Source organism: Bos mutus, chromosome 6, assembly GCF_027580195.1.
Source record: "Bos mutus isolate GX-2022 chromosome 6, NWIPB_WYAK_1.1, whole genome shotgun sequence".
Taxonomy (NCBI): domain Eukaryota; kingdom Metazoa; phylum Chordata; class Mammalia; order Artiodactyla; family Bovidae; genus Bos; species Bos mutus.
The window spans coordinates 16,180,466-16,205,934 of NC_091622.1; positions in this window are offsets into that span (position 1 = coordinate 16,180,466).

Consider the following 25,469-nt stretch of genomic DNA (forward strand, 5'->3'; position numbering starts at 1 on the left):
CAAAAACCAGACATCTCAAGTTAATGATTTTAGTGCCTTTCTATGTATGGTTTTAGAAAAGGCAGAGGAACCAGAGATCAAATTGCCAACATCTGCTGGATCATGGAAAAAGCAAGAGAGTTCCAGAAAAACATCTATTTCTGTTTTATTGACTATGCCAAAGCCTTTGACTGTGTGGATCACAATAAACTGTGGAAAATTCTGAAAGAGATGGGAATACCAGACCACCTGATCTGCCTCTTGAGAAATTTGTATGCAGGTCAGGAAGCAACAGTTAGAACTGGACATGGAACAACAGAATGGTTCCAAATAGGAAAAGGAGTACGTCAAGGCTGTATATTGTCACCCTGTTTATTATTTAACTTATATGCAGAGTACATCATGAGAAACGCTGGACTGGAAGAAACACAAGCTGGAATCAAGATTGCCGGGAGAAATATCAATAACCTCAGATATGCAGATGACACCACCCTTATGGCAGAAAGTGAAGAGGAACTCAAAAGCCTCTTGGTGAAAGTGAAAGTGGAGAGTGAAAAAGTTGGCTTAAAGCTCAACATTCAGAAAACAAAGATCATGGCATCTGGTCCCATCACTTCATGGGAAATAGATGGGGAAACAGTAGAAACAGTGTCAGACTTTATTTTGGGGGGCTCCAAAATCACTGCAGATGGTGACTGCAGCCATGAAATTAAAAGACTCTTACTCCTTGGAAGAAAAGTTAGGGCCAACCAAGTCAGCATATTAAAAACCAGAGACAGTACTTTGTCAACAAAGGTCCGCCTAGTCAAGGCTATGGTTTTTCCTGTGGTCATGTATGGATGTGAGAGTTGGACTGTGAAGAAGGCTGAGCGCCGAAGAATTGATGCTTTTGAACTGTGGTGTTGGGGAAGACTCTTGAGAGTCCCTTGGACTGCAAGGAGATCCAACCAGTCCATTCTGAAGGATGTCAGCCCTGGGAATTCTTTGGAAGGAATGATGCTGAAGCTGAAACTCCAATACTTTGGCCACCTCATGCGAAGAGTTGACTCATTGGAAAAGACTCTGATGCTGGGAGGGATTGGGGGCAGGAGGAGAAGGGAATGACAGAGGATGATGAGATGGCTGGATGGTATCACTGACTCGATGGACGTGAGTCTGAGTGAACTCTGGGAGTTGGTGATGGACAGGGAGGCCTGGCGTGCTGCGATTCATGGGGTTGCAAAGAGTTGGACACGACTGAGCAACTGATCTGATCTGATCTGATCTGATGTATGGGAAGATTAAGAGTCTGGACTTTTGAAGTTATTCCTTTGATACTCAACTATCTAGGGCCAGTATCCTCTTTTTCTCCATCTTGAATTCCCCTCCGGTCAAACCATCCGGGAGCTGCTGCAGTGGCATATGGCTTGATAGCAGGCAATGTTTTGTTGTCTACAGTAGTACTTCTCAAGTCACAAAATACTTCTTTCCTAATAACCTTACCAGAAAAATGGCAAAAGTTGTTTTTTATTTGATATTGAAATCATGTTCAGTTAGCCATTCTTTCTATGTTTATATCTACCGTCATTTGCAATTTTCATCTTGTCAGCCCACCAAAGTGAGGGGTTCTCTTTCACTGGGGATAAATCTGTATATTGAATGGACTACCTAGATTATAGCAAACACTCTTGAAAAAAAAAATCCTTGTAACTGTTAGTAATGTCATATCATCATGATATTTTTCCCTAAGGGAAAGCAATCTGCTACCTGACTTTTTTCCACATATTCATGTAGGATTAAAAGTTGATGTTTAACGGCTTCCCAGGTGGTTCAAGTGGTAAAGAATCCTCTTGCCAATGCAGGAGACACAGGCAGGAGAGGCAGGTTTTGTTCTCTGAGTCAGGAAGATCCCTGGAAGAAAGAAATGGCAACCCACTCCAGTATTCTTGCCTGGGAAATCCTATGGACAGAGGAGCCTGGTAGCCTATAGTCCATAGGGTTGCAAAGAGTCAGACATGACTTAGCGACTGAGTACAAAAGTTAAAGTTTAAACATCTCTTTGATAGCTCTAAGAAAGCAGTATCCTATCTGTTGACATTGGTTCGATTGCAGAGTAGGGGCCTATTAGGTAGAATTCCATGTCAGAGTCCTCTCCTTGATTTGTTGCTGTTGTTATTCTAAGGGAAAAAATGAGGGTTTTCTTTGTTTTAAAAAATTCTATAAGTATTAATCAAACGTGATGAACAAATAGGCTACTTCACACTTTTAGGACACTCAGCCAAGTATCAAACATAGTTAAATGTATTTATTGAGAAATTCCCAGTTATAATAAAAGGGAGAATAAAATAAGTACTTTTAATCTTTTGCTCTATCCAAAGAAGAGAATAGAGAATGTTTCTCTATCCAAAATAGATAATGAATTAGTAGAACTGAACTATTTGGCTATTTAAGTCTGTGTTTTGCTTGTTTGATTTTGGATACAATTGTTCCTCTTTAGAAATTAGAATAATTCAGTTATTGTTAAGTGTTTGCCATAGAAGGCAAACTTTATTAGTTTTCAACTATTAATACACCTTTAAAAAAAAGTATAACAACTATTCATTCTCCACTATCAGTAAAAGATTAAACTCTGGAAGGAAAATAAAGAAAACATTTCCATTTTTACAGTTTCTATTTTCACATCTATCTTTGTGAGTTTATATGATATTCCTTTAAAAATTGTTTGTAAATCAGAAAAATAAAAAATTTGTGTATACCTGTGGTGGATTCATTTTGATATTTGGCAAAACTAATACAATTATGTAAAGTTTAAAAATAAAATAAAATTTTAAAAAAAAATTTGTGCATCATTAAGGAAAGATTGTAGCCAGAATGGAAAATTTCACAAAATCATATATTTTAGACTTTTATTTTAGAGAATGATTATAGCTAATAATGTCTAGCCTCCACTGAGTACTTTGCCCACATAATTACATGGTATAATTTAACATTACATTTTAGGATGTTAATTAAAACCTTCAATTTAAGTCAGGATAAAATTCTGAGAAATACATGGGATCTGGGAGTGGGAGTGGAAGCTGAATAATTGTCTTACTGTATTAAATTAAACACTGATTAAATAGGGAGCAGAGATTGCAAAAAAAAAATATCATCTTGCACAAAGTAAAATACTAATTTGATATGTTTTAAAGTTCATGTTGACACTATTCAAGTGTGGAATAGTATGATAAAAATGATCAGAGAATGTAGTATTTTACTTCTTGTGTGTCTAGACTTGCATTTTGTGAATTTCTTTTTCTTTATGAATCAAATATACTCTGAACTTTTCATGTGAGGTCATCGGTGCACATTCTGGGCCTCGGGAGAGTGGATTGAAACAGCATGTAGATTTTATATATCTGTCCCTCAACTTGTATAAACTTACCTTGCTGTTTGTTTGCATTTGTGTGTCAGAGGCCATGAGGAACCATCAGGAGATGCAGAATTTCAAGATGAAGTTGAAATCCTAGGGAGACAGAAGTAATCCACGGTGGCTTTAGGGCCCAGGCCCAGGTCCAAGAACAACAGCTGGTCCCATCAAATGCTTAAAATAATTAAGAATATATTATGGTTCTTTACACAAATGTGGAAATAATTTCAGTTTTCAATTTCAGGATCTATAGAGTATTTTTTCTTTGTAGTTGTGAGATGCTTTATTTCTTAACCATTGGTCTCCAAATAAACATATTACTACATACATATTTTGTTAGGGAGAAGTTCAGTATACTTAATTGTATTTCCATGTACTTATTGATTTACCCAAGCCCTGTTTTTGCCATAATTTAATCATTGCATCTTAATCATTTATTCATCCATTCAACAAATGTTATTACTATAAGTTAGGAACCATTTATTGGTTTTATTGATCAGATTGTGAAAATAGTGAAAAATGAATTTTCATTTAGAAGGACACAATTAATGGAATGATGTGATTTTGCTGTGTTAAGCAGAGATCTCTAGATTTAAATTAAACCAAAAAGTTTGTGGTTTGGGGCAGTAAATCTGGCATCATTAACATTGGTTCCTTATTTTTCTAGCTCCTGATTATTTTTTGAGAAGGGAAGACTTCCTTATTAAAGTTCTTGTTAACAGAGAAAAATTAAACTCCCCACACATCAGTCATTATAATCTGCTCTGCATGTGAAAGGTGTCAAAAATATATCACTGGAATCTTTGAGAAGTCTTACAGCCTCTCAATAGTGGGCTTAAGTATAAGGATATTTGATTCCTCTTGCACAGCCTTAGAGGGTCTGCAGTGTTCCCTGCAGATAACTTACTTCATCACCTGAGTGTAATGAATATGAGTAGTGATGAGCTGCACAATGTGCTATTGTTGGATAAAGTAGACATCCATAGACGTCAATTGTTAAAAGGTGGTTGATGGCCCTGTTAAATTCAACTACATCGTTACTGATCATTTCTGACAGAGAGGTGTTGGAGCTCCAGTTACCATAGTAGCCTCATCTATTTCTCCTTGTTGTGCTATCAGTTTTTGCCTCGTGTGATTTGATGCTTTTTTGTTAGGTGCCTACACCCAAGGATTGTTATGTCTTCTTAGAGTATTTGACCCTTATGATTGTGTAATGCCCTGCCTTGTCCCTGATAACTTTCCTTGCTCTGGAGTCTGCTCTGAAATTAATATAGGTATTCCAGCTTTCTTTTGATTAGCATCAACAAGGTATATCTAGATCTATTTCTTCATTCACTTACTTTTAAGTGTCTTTTTATTAAAAGTGGGCTTATAGATAACGAACAGTTGAGCCTTGTTTTATAATATGATCATTGGTGTGATTATAACATTGAAATTTAAATTGGGTACGGACATAGCTGGATTCATATCTACCATATTTATTACTGTTTTTTATTTTGTTGCCCTTGTTTTTGTTCTTATTTTTGTCTTCTGTAATTTTTCTGCTCTTTAGGTTTGAATTGAGCTTTTTATATGATTCTATTTTCTGTCCTTTCTTAACATATCAGTTGCACTTCTTTTTTCACTTTTCTTTGATGGTCTCCCTAGAGTTCACAATATACATTTACAACTTACCCCAGTTGTCTTTCAAAGAACACTATACCACTTCATGGATGGAGTGAATATCTTACGTTTATAAAATAATCTTAATAACTTTCTTTCATACCTTGTCTCTTTGTTGTCATTCAATTCAAAGAATTTGTAAGTATATATAATGTACATTTGTACATACTGGCAATGGCGACTCACCCCAGTACTCTTGCCTGGAAAATCCCATGGATGGAGGAGCCTGGTAGGCTGCAGTCCATGGGGTCGAGAAGAGTCGGACACAACTGAGCAACTTCACTTTCACTTTTCACTTTCATGCATTGGAGAAGGAAATGGCAACCCACTCCAGTGTTCTTGCCTGGAGAATCCCAGGGATGGCGGAGCCTGGTGGGCTGCCTTCAATGGGGTCGCATAGAGTCCGACACGACTGAAGCAACTTAGCAGCAGCAGCAGCAGTACATAATTGACTATATTATTGTCATTATTATTTTAAACAAGCTGTTATCTGCTAGATCAGTTAAGCAGAAGAGAAATAAAAGTTTTTATTTTACCTGCACTTATTCCTTCTCTGATGCTTCCTTTTTTATGTAGATCCCAGTTTCTGAACTACTTCATTTTTCTTTTCTATGTGGAAGTTGTTTTACCATTTCTTGCATGACAAGTCTACTGGCAACAAATTTCCTCAATTTCTTTTTCTAAAATAGTCTTTATTTCTTCATCACTTGCAAATGATAATTTCACAGAGTATAGAATTCTAGGTTAGTGGTTTCAATTTTAAAGCATAGGTTCAAAGGGTACAGAGTTTTCAACACTTAAAGTATTTAGAGTGCTTTTTGAGAAGTTGGATATAATTCTTATCCTTGCTGCTCAATAGGTATGGTGTTTTCCTCACTCTCACCCCTTGACTTTTTCAAGATTAAAAAAAAAAATCTGTGATTTTCTCAAGTTTGAATATGATATGCCTAAGTGTCCTTCCCCCCCTCCGCCCCCCCCATTTATAGTTTGATGTTCTCTGAGCTTCCTGGACCTGTGGTTTGATGTCTGACATTAATTTGAGGAAATTCTTAGCCCTTACTGGGCTCCGCAGGTGACACAATGGTAGAGATCACTTGCCAGTGCAGGAAATGCAAGAGACAGGAGTTCAGTCCCTGGGCGGGGAGGATACCCTGGAGGAGGAAATGGCAACCGGCTCCAGTATTCTTGCCTGGAAAATTCCATGGACAGAGGAGCCTGGTGGCCTACATTCCATGGGGTCGCAAAAGAGTTGCAACCGAGCACATTATTTTAAATATTGCCTCTTTCCTTTTTCTCTTTCTTTTCCTTCTAGTGTTCTCATTAGGCATGTGTTACACTTCTTATAATTGTCACATAGTTCTTGGATATTTGGTTCTTTTTTAAAAGTCTTTTCTTGATTTATTTTTTAGTTTTGGAAATTTCGATTGTCATATTCTTAAATTCAGAGATTTTTTTCCTAGCCATGTCCAATCTACTAATGAGCCAGCCCACCAAAGACATTCATCATTTCTGTTACAGTGATTTTGATCTCTAGCATTTCTTTTTGATTCTTTCTTAGAATTTTCATCTCTCTGCCGACATTCTCTATTATATCTGTTCTTGCATGTTGTGTATTTTCCCATTAACGTCTTTAGCATGTTAGTCACAGTTTAAAAAAAGAAAAAACAAAAAAAACCCTGATAATGGCACCATCTCTGCCATTTCTGACTCTGGTGCTTGTTTATTGTCTTCAAACTGTATTTTTTTTTTTTCTTTACCTTTTAGTATGTCTTGTAATTTTTTGTTGGAAAATGGACATGATATATTAGAAAAGGCAAGTGTGGTGTTTAGGGCTTTAGTAATGTGATAGATGTTGGGAGAGAGGAAATGTCTACAGTTCTATGATTAAATCTCAGTCTTTAGTTCTGATCATGGACTGTCAGTTTCAGCAGTGCTTACTGTTTTTTTCCCTCCTCTCAGGTGGGACAGAATGGCTCGAGGTGGTGTTTTCCTCCCTCTGTGTTAGGTTCTGCTATAACCCCAACAGATTTTGCAGTGGTAAAATTGTTTCCACTGGTAAAAGGCCTGAGGGTGGCCGTTTAAAAAAGAACAGAATACTCTGCCATATTTCAGAATGGTTCCAGAACTTTGAGAGAATTTGTCTTCAGTATTCCTGTGAGGACATGTTTGAACTCCTAGAGATAAAACAGAAGTTTGTGGGTGTCCTTATAATTGAGACCTTGTGGAATTTTTAACTCTCAGACTTGTCCACACTGAGCCTCCAGCAATTCATCAGTGATATTTTAGATTCCCCTACCCTGGCACTAGTTCTGGTGGTGGTTTTTGCTTGTGGGTTTCCGCTTTCAAGTTGTGAAAGCTGTGATTCTCTTTTTCTGCCAGTCTTTCTCTCTAATTTGGGCTTGCTGTGTGCCATGTCACCTAACTTCTCTGAAAGAATGAGTTGTTGATTTTTTAGTTGGTTTAAAGCTTTTTTACTTGTTGTTAGGGAAGAATGGAAACTTTTAAGCTTCTTTATCTGTGGGACTGGAAACTTAAAGTTACATGTGTTCCTTGAAAGCACTGATTATGTCTAAGTCATCTTTATACATCCCCTTAATGTAATTATCGGAGAAGGCGATGGCACCCCACTGCAGTACTCTTGCCTGGAAAATCCCATGGATGGAGGAGCCTGGTAGGCTGTAGTCCATGGGGTCACACATGAGTTGGACACAACTGAGCAACTTCCCTTTCACTTTTCACTTTCATGCATTGGAGAAGGAAATGGCAACCCACTCCAGTGTTCCTGCCTGGAGAATCCCAGGGACGGGGGAGCCTGGCGGGCTGCCATCTATTGGGTCGCACAGAGTCGGACACAACTGAAGCTACTTAGCAGCAGCAGCAGCAGCAGCAGTGTAATTATCATGGTGCCTCCTATGTAGTTGGTTCTCAATCCTCTCAAATGAATGACTAGGTATGTGTCTACACTGTCATAAATTTTTTTGTGATCCCTTTCTACTGTTGAAATTCTGTTTTGTTTTGCTTTTACTCATCTGTCCTAAAGTGTGACATCTCCACTGTTGCAAGTCTGGACAGTGAATCTACAATTGAAATATGTGACTGGAATTTGTCCCAACTTCAATCATATGGTAAAAGGTCACCTTCTCTAAGATACATGTTAAGCAGAGGGGGTTTCACGTGTACTGTTGAGACATCATCTTGGCAGTAGCTTCTCCAGATCTCATGCTCCTTTCGCAGATCTAAGCACTGCTGGGGCTGCTTCTCACATGGATGCATCAGGAGCTGGAATTCTGGAACTACTGACCCCTTGATGCATCTATTCTACTCTAGCTTCAGGAGAGGGGTTTTGTAAGAAAAGCTACACAGTTCTTTTTATTGCCTAATATCTCACCCTTTTCCCCACTGAAACCCCTGTTACATCTCCACACTCCTTTCTACAGTTTTCATCAACATTACCCAAGGAATGGAAATGAATGATGGAAAGTAGAACAGAAAAAAATAGATATAAAATCAATGTTACGACTGTCCATCTAGTTCAAATGTAAAAAACTAAGAATATCAAGCCCTGCACACTTCATTTTCTTGGCTTTTGACGGAGTTCTTCATAAGCCTACCTTTTGACTTTCTGTTTGCCTGTACCCAGTCCCACCCCATAGACCTTAGTGTCCTTAGGATTTATCTTTCTTCCTACACAAGAAAGTCTTTGAGATCATGAATCCTACAGCAGCTCCCACAGTCTGAAATACTGTTTAGCATGGGAAAAGAAATGCTAAGTGAAGTGGTAAAGCTCCAGCAGAACCATCTGGGTGGGCTTTTCTGCTCTAATTCTATATCCTTTTGAAGTCTCCCTGAGCATACAAACTATTGCTCTGCTCGTTCATTTTTGCGATTGTAGAGTGGCCAACTATTGGATCAAATACACTCATGCACCCATACACATCTACACACAGACAAATATAAAAGTAATTTCTGTTAAAGAACAGTAGAGATTCATACTAGCTAAATATATTTTCCTAAATATAACCTAACTTGCAGGTTCCTATGCCCATAACCAGAAATTCTACTACCATTTCATACTCAGAGGTCAATATTACATAAGGAATAGTCCATTACCAGGCTTATGGGTTACCTGCCAATTTATGGCTGCTCCCTAGCTGTCTTGACATGGTCTTAAAAGCTATACTTTTTTGTAGCTCATGCCAACTCAAATTCTTAGCTAACATGTCACTTACAATGATCTTTGGACATGCAAAGGAGAAAAATAAAGAGATCCATTTTGTTTCTGTTCAAGCCAATCCCCTGGAAGTCAGGGTGCAGGTATTTCAGTTGCTGCTTAAAATCTACTGGATAATTTTAAAGAAAACTTCTGATGTATAATTTTATGATTCTAAGCACTACAAAAATGTTACACCTTATTTTGAATTTTATGTAAACATCAGATCTTCCCTGGTGGCTCAGAGGGTAAGGCGTCTGCCTACAACGTGGGAGACCTGGGTTCAATCCCTGGGTCGGGAAGATCTCCTGGAGAAGGAAATGGCAACCCACTCCAGTATTCTTGCCTGGAAAATCCCATGGACGGAGGAGCCTGGTAAGCTACAGCCCATGGGGTCGCAAAGAGTTGGACACAACTGAGCGACTTCACTTTAAATAGATCACAAGCCCCAATGTTCAGTGCAGCTACAAAATGTTCATTGCATCACTACAAAAATGTTACATCTTATTTTGAATTTTATTTAAACATGGGAATTTGATTTTTGGACTGATGCATTTTGTTTCCATCTTACAAGTATTTCATTGGCTAGCTATATTCACAAAGTTTTAATGACTTCTTAGTGTTCTAAGAATTATTGGTCTAGCTGTCTAATTTGATTGAAGTTTGATTCTTGTCTTAACAAATACTTTACTGAAGTTGTTCTTTACTGTCTGGCAGTTTTCTTATGCCTTAAATATGTAATCATTCCTTCCTTCAGAAGACCAAAAATTGGGTGGTCTTGAAGATGTAGTACTAACACAATTTAAATGCAAGAGTAATTTCAGCATTCAGATTGCCACTTATATGCTACCAGTGCTATGCATGCCTTGCATAAAGAAAATACCCAATTGCCTATCTTTGGCAACCTCACACTCTACTACCTGCCAAAAATGAAATTGCTCTACATCACGTTGCTATTCTTTGTAAATGTGTTTGAATCTTATGCTCCAGACTTACTGAAGCGGTTTGAATTCCCAGGATATAGACTATTTTCTTATGTTTTCATGACTTCCACACACTGTTCCCTTAGTTCAGAAGTCACATTCCACCTCTCAGCCCCATTCTCCATCACCTTCTACACCTGCATAACTCCTTATCCTTCAAAACTCAGCTCAGATGTCATATCCTTTGGAAGGCTTTTCAATTCTGCCTTCTCCATCAAGCCTGGATTGAATGTCCACCCTGCAGTTATATTTACACAAAATTATCTGCCTTTACATGTTTATAGCTTTATAAATCTCTCTCCTAATTGGCAAGCCCAGTGATCTTAGGAACTAATGCCACTTATGTCTGTATTGTCAGCACATAGTAGATGACCAGTTAATATTTAATGAACTGAGGGAAATATTGCTTGTGGGTACTTATCAAAGTATTCATTCTGGTTTTTCTGTTGTACCTGGATGATGTATGTGAAGCTCACCAATCCGCTAAGTCACCCACATATTCTATAGAGAAGACTTTTTATTTCTTAAAATATTTGGACCTTTTCCTGGAACTGTTATCATTATTGTTCTTACTGTAAGTGTGTGATAGATGGACATTGACAATTACTGATCATCTGTGATTGCTAGATCTGCTAGATTAGTATATTTTCTCATTTAATGCTTGTGATTACCCTTTAAGATTGTTCTTTTATTGTCTTCATTTTAAAATCAAGGACCTAAACACTAAGAAACACTAAGTAATTTTTTCAATTTCATATCTGCTAATTGGCAGAGCTAGGATCTAGATTCTAAGTCTATCAATTATTCAGAGCTCCTCCTTTTTGCACTATGCATGTTGTATTTATTTTGATGTATAGAAAGTGCTCATGAAAGGTTCCTAGAAGAAGATCTTTATGTATGGAAATAGCATTAAAGGAGTGATTCATAGAATGGTTAGCTCAGTCATCATACCCTTATATTCCCCAACTTACCATAAGTAGCTATTCAGTTTTAAATATATTTGGCCTTAAACATGTCCATTAAACAACCACAGTGAGCATTTTCAGAAACTATACTGCTATAAAAATAAAGTCCCCTGGACACTTTGAGAATTACAGAAAATTAATAACAACACTTAAACTAAAAGTTACATTTGGTATCACACACACAAAAATCCATACATGTTAAGCCGTCAAGATAGAGCTTTGCTTTAGAAAAAAATCTCTTGTGATATTAAGGGATCACTTTGGAATTCTCTAAAAATGTGATATTACGTCTCTGCACAGTGTCCAGGATACAGGATCTGGTTTGCACATTTGTGACAAATCTCTTCCCAGAGCTGCAAAACAATTTGTTTCTGTCATCAGGGGGTTAAAGAGGCAGTTTTCTTCCTGTGCTGTTGAGAGACTTTTTTTTCCCCCTAAGAGATCAGGGAAATACATCAGAAGAGAAGATTACTCACATTTGCCCCAGTGCTACTAAAATGGTTGTTTTTTGTCTCTCCTGTGTGGAAGCCTTTCCTGTTCTTCACTTATCAAAGAAATTGAATAAGTGCTCCTATGCCACCTCTGCTGTTTCAGTTCTCTGGTTTCCCCCTTATCAATCAGATTTGAACTTGGTTGTAGAGGGAGCTTTAGTTCAAAGCTCAGCTGAATTTGGTGGTCCTTCTTCAAGTGTTTGTGGACATGTGCCAATTTTGTAAAACTACTACAGAGTTCAGCAGACTTTTGCATTCTTGGCAAGATTCCATCTCTAAGAGATCTGGGATAAGAATAGGAATAACACTACATAGAGAATAAAAAAACCTTTGTGGGAATGTGATAGAGTAGTTTATATCATGTGCTTCCTCATTTTTCTCTGCTCTGTAATGATATGAATTTTTCAGGCTATATCAAATGTAAAATTTACTTTCTTCGGAACTACTCTAATTTTTATTTATTTTTTGAGAATTAATTTTTAATAAGGAAATATTTGTATATTCACTTTACTTAAAATTTTAATATAGACTGAGAAGAGATATTAGAGAGAGAAAAAAAATTGCCTTTTTAATAGATAGCATACTAAAATAGAAATGTTGGATTTTATCATTTATTCACCTATTTAGATAACCTTTGAAGGCATCAGGGAAAAAAAATTCTACAGAGTTTAATTAAATTCATTAATAATAACAGTGCCAAAAATAGTGATCATTTATTGAGCACTTATTTAATTTTTATAAATAGGAACTTTCACCAGTGTTTTACATATATCATTTTATTTAATTGTCACAAGAATCTTATGAGGATTAATTGACTTATTTGCCTTCTCCAAAAGAGGAAAATGAAGTATACAGAAGTTAAGAAAATTTCCTAAGGCCAGACAGTATTTCAGTTAGTATGCTTTTGATGACAAGAAGAGAAAATAAAACAGTAGGGACATTTACTAGCTGACCTAACTATCAGTCCAGAGTTAGAGCTACTCCAGGGTTAAGTCAGTGACATCATCAGAGACCTGTTTTCTTCTCATCTTTCTACTTTGCTGTCCTTAGCAAATTATCTTGTCCAGCTACCCTTTAAAATGGCTGCTATATTTTCAGACATCATAGGCAGAAAACTTTGTCACCAGAGAGAAAGAAAAAGGAAAAAGCGCTTTTCTCAGCTCTCTTTTTAAGAAAGAGGAGTCCCTTCCCGGATATTCTTTAGGCAGTCTTGTACTGTCACCTCGTTGGCTGGAATCACATTATATGCTCAAGTCTAAACCAATCACCAACGAAAGGAGACAATTCCTACACAACTGGCCTCTCCCAGTAAAGATTCACTCCAGTCCAGTTCAGTCGCTCAGTTGTGTCTGACTCCTTGTGACCCCATGAAACGCAGCATGCCAGGCCTCCCTGTCCATCAAACTCCCAGAGTTTACCCAAACTTATGTCCATTGAGTCGGTGATGCCGTCCAACCATCTCATCCTCTGTCATCCCCTTCTCCTCCTGCCTTCAATCTTTCCCAGCATCAGGGGTTTTTCAAATGAGTCAGTTCTTTGCATTGGGTGGCCTAAGTATTGGAGTTTCAGCTTCAATATCAGTCCTTCCAATGACCCAGGACTGATCTCCTTTAAGATGGACTGGTTGGATCTCCTTGCAGTCCAAGGGACTCTCGAGAGTCTTCTCCAACACCACAATTCAAAAGCATCAATTTTTCTGTGCTCAGCTTTCTTTGTAGTCCAAATCTCACATCTATACATGACCACTGGAAAAACCATAGCTTTGAGTAGATGGACCTTTGTTGACAAAATAATGTCTCTGCTTTTTAATATGCTGTCTAGGTTGGTCATAACTTTCCTTCCAAGGAGTAAGCGTCTTTTAATTTCATGACTGCAATCACCATCTGTAGTGATTTTGGAGCCCCAAAAAACAAAGTCAGCCACTGTTTCCCCATCTATTTCCCATGAAGTGATGGGACTGGATCCCACGATCTTAATTTTCTGAATGTTGAGCTTTAAGCCAACTTTTTCACTCTCCTCATCACTTTCATCAAGAGGCTTTTTAGTTCTTCTTCACTTTCTGCCATAGGGGTGGTGTCATCTGCATATCTGAGGTTATTGATATTTCTCCCAGCAATCTTGATTCCAGCTTGTGCTTCCTCCAGCCCAGCGTTTCTCATAATGTTCTCTACATGTAAGTTAAATAAGCAGGGTGACAATGTACAGCCTTGATGTACTCCTTTTCCTATTTGGAACCAGTCTATTGTTCCATGTCCAGTTCTAACTGTTGCTTCCTGACCTGCATACAAATTCCTCAAGAGGCAGATCAGGTGGTCTGGTATTTCCATCTCTTTCAGAATTTTCCACAGTTTATTGTGATCCACACAGTCAAAGGCTTTGGCATAGTCAATAAAGTAGAAATAAATGTTTTTCTGGAATTCTCTTGCTTTTTTGATGATCCAGCAGATGTTGGCAATTTGATCTCTGGTTCCTCTGCCTTTTCGAAAACCAGCTTGAACATCTGGAAGTTCACGGTTCACGTATTGCTGAAGCCTGGCTTAAAGAATTTTGAGCATTACTTTGCTAGCGTGTGAGATGAGTGCAATAGTGCAGTAGTTTGAGCATTCTTTGGCATTGCCTTTCTTTGGGATTGTGTTGAAAACTGACCTTTTCCAGTCCTGTGGCCACTGCTGAGTTTTCCAAATTTGCTGGCATATTGAGTGCAGCACTTTCACAGCATCATCTTTTAGGATTTGAAATAGCTCAACTGGAATTCCATCACCTCCACTAGCTTTGTTCATAGTGATGCTTCCTAAGACCCACTTGCCTTCACATTCCAGGATGTCTGGCTCTAGGTGAGTGATCACACCTCGATATGATTATCTGGGTTGTGAAGATCTTTTTTGTACAGTTCTTCTGTGTATTCTTGCCACCACTTCCCAATATCTTCTGCTTCTGTTAGGTCCATACCATTTCTGTCCTTTATCGAGCCCATCTTTGCATGAAATGTTCCCTTGGTATCTCTAATTTTTTAAAAGAGATCTCTAGTCTTTCGCATTCTATTCTTTTCCTCTATTTCTTTGCATTGATCACTGAGGAAGACTTTCTTAACTCTCTTGCTATTCTTTGGAACTCTGCATTCAAATGGGAATATCTTTCCTTTTCTCCTTTGCTTTTCACTTCCATTCTTTTCACAGCTATTTGTAAGGCCTCCTCAGACAGCCATTTTTCTTTTTTGCATTTTTTCCCTTGGGGGTGCTCTTGATCCCTGTCTCCTATACAATGTCACGAACCTCCGTCCATAGTTCATCAGGCACTCTGTCTATCAGATCTAGTCCCTTAAATCTATTTCTCACTTCCACTGTATAATCATAAGGGATTTGATTTAGGTCATACCCGAATGGTCTAGTGGTTTTCCCTACTTTCTTCAATTTAAGTCTGAATTTGGTAATAAGGAATTCATGTTCTGAGCCACAGTCAGCTCCTGGTCTTGTTTTTGTTGACTGTATAGAGCTTCTCCATCTTTGGCTGCAAAGAATATAATCAATCTGATTTTGGTATTGACCATCTGGTGATGTTGAAGTGTAGAGTCTTCTCTTGTGTTGTTGGAAGACAGTGTTTGCTATGACCAGTGCATTCTCTTGGCAAAACTCTATTAGCCTTTGCCCTGCTTCATTCCGTATTCTAAGGCTCAATTTGCCTGTTAATCCAGGTATTTCTTGACTTTGTACTTTTGCATTCTAGTCCCTTATAATGAGAAGGACATCTTTTTTTGAGTATTAGTTCTAAAAGGTCTTATAGGTCTTCATAGAACCGTTCAACTTCAGCTTCTTCAGCATTACTGTTTGGGGCATAGACTTGGATTACTGTGATATTGAATGGTTTGCCTTGGGAACGAATAGAGATCATTCTGTCGTTTTTGAGATTGCATCCAAGTACTGCATTTTGGACTCTTGTTGACTGTGATGGCTACTCCATTTCTTCTAAGGAATTCCTGCCTGCAGTAGTAGATATAATGGTCATCTGAGTTAAATTCACCCATTCCAGTCCATTTTAGTTCGCTGATTCCTAGAATGTCACTGTTCACTCTTGCCATCTCCTGTTTGACCACTTCCAATTTGCCTTGATTCATGGACCTAACATTCCAGGTTCCTATGCAATATTGGTCTAAACAGCGTCAGACCTTGCTTCTATCACCAGTCACATCCACAGCTGGGTGTTGTTTTTGCTTTGACTCCATCCTTTCATTCTTTCTGGAGTTATTTCTCCACTGATCTCCAGTAGCATATTGGGCACCTACCGACCTGGGGAGTTCATCTTTCAGTGTCCTATCTTTTTGCCTTTTCACCTTTGTCTTCTATTTCTCCTCCAAATAGACCCTCAGAGAAAAGTGAACAATATGGGGCTTTGTTAGCAAGGAAGATTAGTGGGCAGGGGACTATGGCTGCTGGAGAGGTGGCCAACAACATCTCACATATACTAACAAGTTGTGGCCTGAAGTCCAGACCCAAGCAGGTTGCTGCTTCTTAGCCTGTGCTCTTAGCCACAGGCTATGAAAAGTTTAATACTAGATTCTCAAGCAGTTTTCTCTAATCTTTTGTAACAATCACATATTCTAAAGAGCAAAGTTGAGCAAAGCGTGATGTTGGAGAAAACTCTTGAGAGTCCCTTGGACTGCAAGGAGATCCAACCAGTTCATCCTAAAGGAAATCAGTCCTGAATATTCATTGGAAGGACTGATGCTGAAGCTGAAACTCCAATACTTTGGCCACCTGATGCGAAGAACTGACTCATTAGAAAAGAGTCTGATGCTGGGAAAGATTGAAGACAGGAGGATAAGGGGGCAACAGAGGATGAGATTGTTGGACAGCATCACCAACGTGATAGACATGGGTCTGAGTAAACTCTGGGATTTGGTGATGAACAGGGAAGCCTGGCATGCTGCAGTCCATGGGACCGCAAAGAGTTGGACTTGACTAAGCGACTGAACTGAAAGAGCAAAGAAGCATATTTTTCAAACAGGAATTTGGGGTGAAGGAGATTTCTAACCCACAGTTCACCACATTTACTATGGACAGATAAGCTTTAACCTGTAAAGGATATATGTATCTTAAAAGGATATATGTATAATACCTTAATGTTTCTTAAGAAGAGTAGACAGTAGTCATTATCATTAATCACATCTACTTCCCATGAGAAGAGAAGAAATAAATCATTACAGAATGAGGAGGAGTCTCAGACTTCATTTAAATATCTGGAGGATCTTCTGTAACATCCAACAATTATTGCCCATGTTTATTTATAAGAAAATGGAAATATAATGATATGATTTCATTTATACTACTAAATTAATCCATTTATTTACCATTTCTTTACTCAGTAAATATTTATTTAGTGCAAATAAAAAAAAAGATTACATTAAAGGCAGTAGGATAGAAACAAACAAACAGAAACTAGAGAGAATAAACAGAAGTCTGAGGAAACCATAATCTGTCTCAAAGACTAAATATGAGATTCTTCCAGTGTATTGAAGTATGCATTTCTTTAGTTTTAGGGTAATATTCACTGTAGAAAAATGACATTGAAAAATAAACTTTTTTCAATCATTATGTGTTAAGCATTAAACATCTACTATATTCCTGACATTATTTGGCATTGTTGATTTAAAATAAATACTACATTCTTCCTTTAAAGAGCTGATAAACTAATGAAGGAGAAAAGTAAGCACTTGGCTACAACATTACGAAAGCTGTGTAATGGAATGTATTTAAAGTCCAAGAAGATCAGGGATGGAAGATCAGGGATAGCTTCACAAAGGAGTGTAATGTTTGGGCTGAGACTTAAAGAATAAGAAGAATTTTCCAGGTGGTCTAGCCATTACCCAGCTGGCCGAGGCCAAATCTAGTCCGGAAGCGCTGGACTGTACCCACCAGTGTCCATCAGGGAAGTTCCAGGGGAAGGGTTCCAAAGCCAAGACAGGGCACTTTGCTGGCTTGCTACTGAGCCAGAAAGCATAAACATAAAGCAGTTAATTCCTGCTGGATGCAGAGAAGAGGAAGGAAAGACATTCCACATAGAATGAATAGTATTTGCAAAAATATACCACAGTACCTTGAGGAAACACAACTATGGCTGAATAAGGATCCTATGTGTAGATGTACAAGGAGAAGCTGAATAAAAATACGAAGCAGTGACTATGAAAAGATTCTGAAGGGCCTAGTGTGCCATGTAGAAGTTTTGAACTGATCCTATCCATGAGGAATTCTTGAAGGATAAATGTTATCTGCTTAAATGTTTAGAAAGATCACTCTGGAGCTGACTTGGAAATACCTTTCAGGGATATGGGATTGTAATTGTAGTCACGGAGACCAGGTAGGATGCAGTTGCAATTGCAGACAAGAGCAGACGAAGGGCCAAGCTGAACCCGTGGTAGTAGATATGGAAAGGGGGAAGGGAAACGTATATATGTTATCCAGTCTCTATAGATTTTGAAAACCTATTAGATGCGGTGACACTAAGAGTCCAGGATAATGGACTCTTATCCACTGTCCACTGTCTCCAATTTCTTGGTAGACAGTGGTGCCAATACTCTTGATTGAAATTAGAGAATGAAGAGGAACAGGATAAACTGAGGGAGTATAAAGCATGAGTTTGAGGCTAGGAATGGGGAAGAGTGAAGGAATAACCTGAAAAATCCAGTTTTGTGCAAATTGTAAACAAGGCATTTGGAGACTTTGCTCATGTGAAACTGGTGATATTTACCTAGAGATTAGGAGTGATATGTGACTTAAAGCTACAGATTTGAGAGGCATAAATATTTAGGTTGAGCCATGCTGCTGCTGCTGCTAAGTTGCTTCAGTCGTGTCCGACTCTGTGCGACCCCATAGACGGCAGCCCACCAGGCTCCCCTGTCCCTGGGATTCTCCAGGCAAGAATACTGGAGTGGATTGCCATTTCCTTCTCCAATGCATGAAAGTGAGAAGTGAAAGTGAAGTCGTTCAGTCATGTCTGACTCCTAGTGACCCCATGGACTGCAGCCTACCAGGCTTCTCCATCCATGGGATTTTCTAGGCAAGAGTACTGGAGTGGGTTGCCATTGCCTTCTCCGAGGTTGAGCCATAGAGGTAGGTAAACTCCTACAAGAAAAAGAGCTAACAGAGAAGAGAGTAAAGGATATGAATTTTGGAAAGCATTAACATTCCAGGGACAGTGAGAAAAAGTGGACTGAGTCTGTAAATCACAAAATGGAATTATGGAAAACAAAAGTAAAGAAATTTCAAAGTGACTGCTAAAACATAAACATGATAAACATGATAGAGAATTTATCCAGGAAGTTAAAGGCTTCCTGAATAAATACCAGCTGAATATATCAACCCTAGGGGACATATTTCAAATCAGTGATGTGGTCCCTTTTTAGATGTACCTGGTTTCCTCTAGCCTTGTGATTGAAGACTGTTTTAGGAAACATGGCCATTAGGTAATATCAGAAGAAATGACAATGAAAGCTCTTTTAATGCTTTACTTGACATCATCTTAATGGAGGATAGAGGACTGCTGCTGCTAAGTCGCTTCAGTCATGTCCAACTCTGTACGACCCCATAGACGGCAGCCCACCAGGCTCCCCCGTCCCTGGGATTCTCCAGGCAAGAACACTGGAGTGGGTTGCCATTTCCTTCTCCAATGAATGAAAGTGAAGAGTGAAAGTGAAGTCGCTCAGTCGTGTCCGACTCTTAGCGACCCCATGGACTGTAGCCCACCAGGCTCCTCCATCCATGGGATTCTCCAGGCAAGAGTACTGGAGTGGGGTGCCAATGGGAGTTATTTATAATATAGTAGAAAGGTCCAAAGTAGGATGGTACTAATAGTTTTTGGTCAATAGACAGTAAGTAACAAATAGCTGTAGGTTGGCGAGAATAGAGAAGGGGAAAAATGGAGTGGGTGCTCACTCGAATCTCTGAGTGCTCCTGGAACAGCGTTTGCAGCCGCCTTGTCCTTTGTGGTGGGTGTCCTGAGCATGCTCAGCAGCGCTCGCTCACCACTGAATGACAGGACCAGGAATGTCCTTCAATTTGTACCTTAAAACAGCCGTCCACAACAACCTTTTTGTACAAGGGACTGGTTTCATGGAAGACAGTTCTGTGGATGGGGGAGGGGCAAGGGGGATAGTTTGGGGATGATTCAAGAGCATTACATTTATTGTGCACTTTATTTCTATTATTGTTACATTGTGATATATAGTGAAATAATTATACAGCTCACCATAATACAGAATCAGTGGGAGCCCGGAACTTGTTTTCCTGAGCTCAGGTGGTAATGTGAAGGATGGGGAGCGACTGTAAATACAAATGAAGCTTTGCTTGCTTACCACTCACCTTCTGCTGTGCGGCCCAGTTCCTAACAGGCCACAGACGGGGAGAGGTCTGTGGCCCGGGGGTTGGGGACCCCTGCCTTAAGGGAGACAATGTGGTGTGGCCTGAAGGGCAAGAAATACAGAAGACGTGAGTAGATGGTGATCTTGGACACTTCCGGTGATCCATGGCTACTACTTTCTTCTACCCTGAGTGATGAGGAGTTAATGCAGAACTTTAAAAGAAAAGCTCTTCCCAGCGATTATTTGTTCTTTGACTCTATAGCACACACTCAGTCTCTCTGAATCTTCTCATGTTATTCAAGGTGTATCTACATCAGAAATAAAATTATTTGAATTTTTAAATACTCTATTTATACATTTGGCTTCCTTGGTAGCTTAGCTGGTAAAGAATATGCCTGCCATGCAGGAGACCCTGATTCGATTCCTAGGTCGGGAAGATCCCCTGGAGAAGGGATAGGCTCCCCACTCTGGTATTCTTGGGCTTCCCTGGTGGCTCAGCTGGTAAAGAATCCACCTGCAATGCGGGAGACCTGGGTTTGATCCTTGGGTTGGGAAGATCCCTGGAGAAGGGAACAGCTACCCACTCCAGTATTCTGGCCTGGAGAATTCCATGGTCTGTGTAGTCCATGGGGTTGCAAAGAGTTGGATGTGACTGAGTGACTTTCACTTTCACATGCATATATTTTAATGTTTCTATAATGTATGCATATGTATATATTTTGTGTTTCAGAGTCTGCACAGAAATAAATATAAACTAAACACAATATTTTATTTCTATGTCCAAGGAAAAAAGTAGCTATTTTTTTAACCTAAAGGGTAAAATTTTAAAAAACCTTTCCTACCAAATGCTCTAAACAATTAGCTGTATTTTCACACAGGATATAGATTTCATGTAACTTGGACATGTACATAAATAGGTTTATAAAGTATGTTGAACATTTATGCTGATACTTTTTAGATTTGTATTTTAAAAACAAAAGGATGGGAAGAGTTGATCACATGGAATTCAAAGTTAAAGGAATTTAAAGAAAAAATGTTGTTATACATCGATCCCTTTCTCTACTCAAAGGTACGCTGTGTACCCATGAGACACAGACAATGAGAGAAAGAACAAAGAGTTTGGATTTATTTTAAAGTATGTCTTTGTTTTGAGAAGTCATTAGTAGTCATACTGGTGACCTGGTTTTGGGTAAAGCCCATCCGTTTCTGATACTTGTTACTGTGACTTTAGAGATGTCAGCATTATTCTCTGTATAGGGGATGGTATTGCTCTCTGTTCATTTTAGGTGAAGTTGCATGATGAAAGGGGAGGGATAACTGACTTTAATCTCCTCTGTTTTCCTCTCCCCACCCCAGACATTTCCATGTTTCTCTTGTCAACAGTAAAAAGTGTTATCTTGCTATATGACAATTCGTTAGTTTTCTTCTCGTGATGGAAATAGGTGAAAAATTTTATATTAGCTCAAGGGGAACTGTAATACATACTACCCACTTCTGAACTGTTATGTTGAGGTCTAAACATTAAAATGTCTGGTCATCTTTGAGGATGAAAGGTGGGTGAAATCTGTAAATAATAGACTTTGTGGAAAATACCTCTTGGAGATCTCATGAAGGTAAGAAACCCAGAAAAAAATGTTTCCTTGGGAATTGCATGGAGGTGGGGGCAAGTGTTTTTAGTAACAGAGCCTCATTTTCTTTAATATCACTTTTTGTCTAAATTGTTTCATTGGGACTTATGGTAAGTACTGTATCTATCATTAGGTTTTACACTAAGTTAAGAAACCTTTTACTGGAGCACTTATTACATTCTGAAAGAATATTGAGAATTATACATGCATGGAATTATACATGCAACATGAAATATTGCTCCATTTGGATGAGACCTTTAATTTCTGTTCTTTAATATATTTTGTCCATTGTTGATAAAACATAGAGACAAATGCTTTTATTTGTATTCTTCCTATGTAGCAATTTTATTTATTTATTTTCTATGGCTTCTGAAATAGCTGAATGCTTCTTCAAGGTATTCATGTGTTATGAATAATACTATAAAGTAGCTGTGATGAAAAAGCATGTCAGTCTTTATGGCCAGCCTCTCATAAAATATATAGTTTCAGAATTTCGTAGATCTCCCTTTTGGGGAGGGCAAATTTTAAGGTAAAGAAAACACCCTTGCACTCACAAAATAAATATAAATGTCAATGTTTTGTTTTAAGTAGGTGTCGTTTGTGTAAAAGATGAGGCATGACCAATTGAAGTAGAAAATCACTGCTCATCTTTCTCAAGATTTAAAAAATATGTCATAGGTCACTGTAACAATAATCTGTAACAGGATATTCTGGGATGGAAGTGGGGAGACGGAGAAGAAAGATAATTGTGTTAAAAATTTGTTTTCTTTTAGTAAAGAGATTAAGAATGTCCCTTTCCCTGTATTCTCATCTTCATTGTATGAGTGGTAGCACTCACACTAAAATGTAGAAGACCCCAACAGTTTGTTCATTAAATGCATTTGGGGATCATGTCTGACATCCTAGAAAATAATATGTTGCTACTGCTGCTAAGTCACTTCAGTCGTGTTCAACTCTGTGCGACCCCACTGACGGCAGCGCACCAGGCTCCTCCATCCCTGGGATTCTCCAGGCAGGAACACTGGAGTGGGTTGCCATTTCCTTCTCCAATGCATGCATGCGACCCCATAGATGTCAGCCCACCAGGTTCCTCCGTCCCTGGGGTTCTCTAGGCAAGAATACTGGAGTGGGTTGCCATTTTCCTTCTCCTGAATAAAAGTGGTACTTAGGATTGTTATATAGTAAGGTCGTTTTCACAGGAAATTTTTTCTAGAAGTTTCTTCTAGAATGAACCATATTCAATAAATGGAAATATAATGGATAGATTTTATAGGGGAGACTGAAGTGTATTTAAAATGAAAAGCTGCTGCTTGGTACAGTAAAGTTTGCTGAAGAAGTTTTGGGGTTTTATTTAATATCTTTACCGTCTATTTCCTTGAGAAAAGCAGCCTTAAGGACAAGTACCAGAACTCTTCCTATGGTATTTTACACTCTTTAGAAGAAGGAAAATGGCCTATTTCCAAGTAGTTGGAGACATTTTCATAGTTCTTGATTTTACCTTTTCACATCTCTCCATTTTCTTTTTGTTATGCAGTATGAGATTATCAAATATAAAATTATTTATATTTCTCCAATTTCTTTGTCATTTAGTTTGAATAAAATGACCAGAGTTTTTTAATATAATTTTTTGTCATAGATAATTACAAACAAATGCAAAAGCATAGAGACTAGCTTAATGAAATTAGTTTTTCCTCAACCAGCCTGAACAATGATCCATATACGGCCTGTATTCCTACCTTCTTTCTCCCAATGCTAAGATTATTTTGAAAAGTTTCAAAATAAAATATTCTTTTATATGCAGATATTTCATTATTTATCTCTAAGAGTTTAGGACTCTGTTGTAATTACAATCCTGTTATCATATATAATACTTAGCAATAATTGCTGAATATCACCAAAGATTCACAAGTATTTTCATTTCCTTGATTTTATATAGACTTAGTGTTTCTCTTGTTTGAATCAGAATCCAAGCTTTTCAAAATTGGTTGATATGTCTCATACATATTTTTCATTTGTAGGTTGCCTCTCTCATTCATTACTGTTGGTGAAGAAGTTAGGTAATTGTCCTATAGTTTCCTACAGTCTGGACTTTATTATTGCATTCCCAAAGGTGTCTTTTAATGTGTCCCTCTGTTCCCAGTATTTCCTTCAAATTGGTAGTTAGAGTAGTGATTTTTCTAATTTAGTATTCCTTTTTCACTTATTAGTTGAAATATTTTTGAAAGAGGAACTTCTTATCATCATCTATTCGAGTTACTCTGAGCTACAATTTCTATAGAAAAGGAAGGAGCCATACCTAATTCTTTCCCTTCATTTATCACTGTTCAGAATAATGAATTGGTTTCCTAGCATCTGCCCAAATTGACCAATGTCTATCTGTGTTTTTAATATCATTAAAAACTCATGAATTTAATGTGTCAATACTTTGTAGTTATTATCTTTATTAGTACTTAAATTGCCCCATGTTTTATCCAAACTGGCTTGTGAGCCCTTTCACAAAACTCTGGTGGTCTTGATAACTTCCTTTCTACATAGTTTGACAAAAAACTGCAGGTTCCTCTTGATTATTTCCTATCCCAGACCTGAACTTAGACATTTCTCCAAGGAATTCTAGTTTCTTTCCATGGCAAGTGGTATTTTAATGTCAACATTCTGGGTTTTTTGGTTTCTGGAAGAACTGTTACTTTGAAATTTGTTTGCTACTTTATGAAAGTAGATACATGGCTACAGATACAAATAAAATATTAGTGCTTTATAGGCTTGATCGTATGACTTTAGACATGATCCTAAAACATAGGTGATAAATTAATTTTTATTTTAATAATGGAACTGTTGACTAGCACAGACTTTGAGTGCATAATGTAAGGCAGAAAATAAAAGTATTTGGTAACGCTTACTCCTTGGATGGAAAGTTATGACCAACCTAGATAGCATATTCAAAAGCAGAGACATTACTTTGCCAACAAAGGTCCGTCTAGTCAAGGCTATGGTTTTTACAGTGGTCATGTATGGATGTGAGAGTTGGACTGTAAAGAAAGCTGAGTGCCGAAGAATTGATGCTTTTGTACTGTGGTGTTGGAGAAGACTCTTGAGAGTCCCTTGGACTGCAAGGAGATCCAACCAGTCCATTCTAAAGAAGATCAGTCCTGGGTGTTCTTTGGAAGGAATGATGCTAAAGCTGTAACTCCAGTACTTCGGCCACCTCATGTGAAGAGATGACTCATTGGAAAAGACTCTGATGCTGGGAGGGATTGGGGGCAGGAGGAGGAGGGGACGACAGAGGATGAGATGGCTGGATGGCATCACCGACTCGATGGATGTGAGTCTGAGTGAACTCCGGGAGTTGGAGATGGACAGGGAGGCCTGGCGTGCTGCGATTCATGGGGTCGCAAAGAGTTGGACATGACTGAGCGACTGAACTGAACTGAACTGAACTGAATGCTGCCTAAAGGAATGTAGTTTGAACGTCCTGCTGAATTTGTCTATAGAGTTAACATTTTGACATGCAGATTTGATTGTGAAACCATCACTTAAAAAGTATAATTGGGTGCTAAGAAATAGAATGAGTTTGCTATGAAAACAAATAATTTGATAATGGTCTCTTATGTATTTAACATAGTTGATTGAAGTTAATGAAATTAGATTTCTTTGTAGCACTCTCTGGGGACAAGAATGAAAGTTTCAGAACATTAGTTTGTGTCTGTGACTCTTAAAGTTCTTTGTGTTAAGGAATCTTTTTTTTCTTGAGTGGTAGTGCTATTATCAAGCCACTGTGAGAGTTCAGTGTTTATGTGACCTGTAAGTATTTATTTA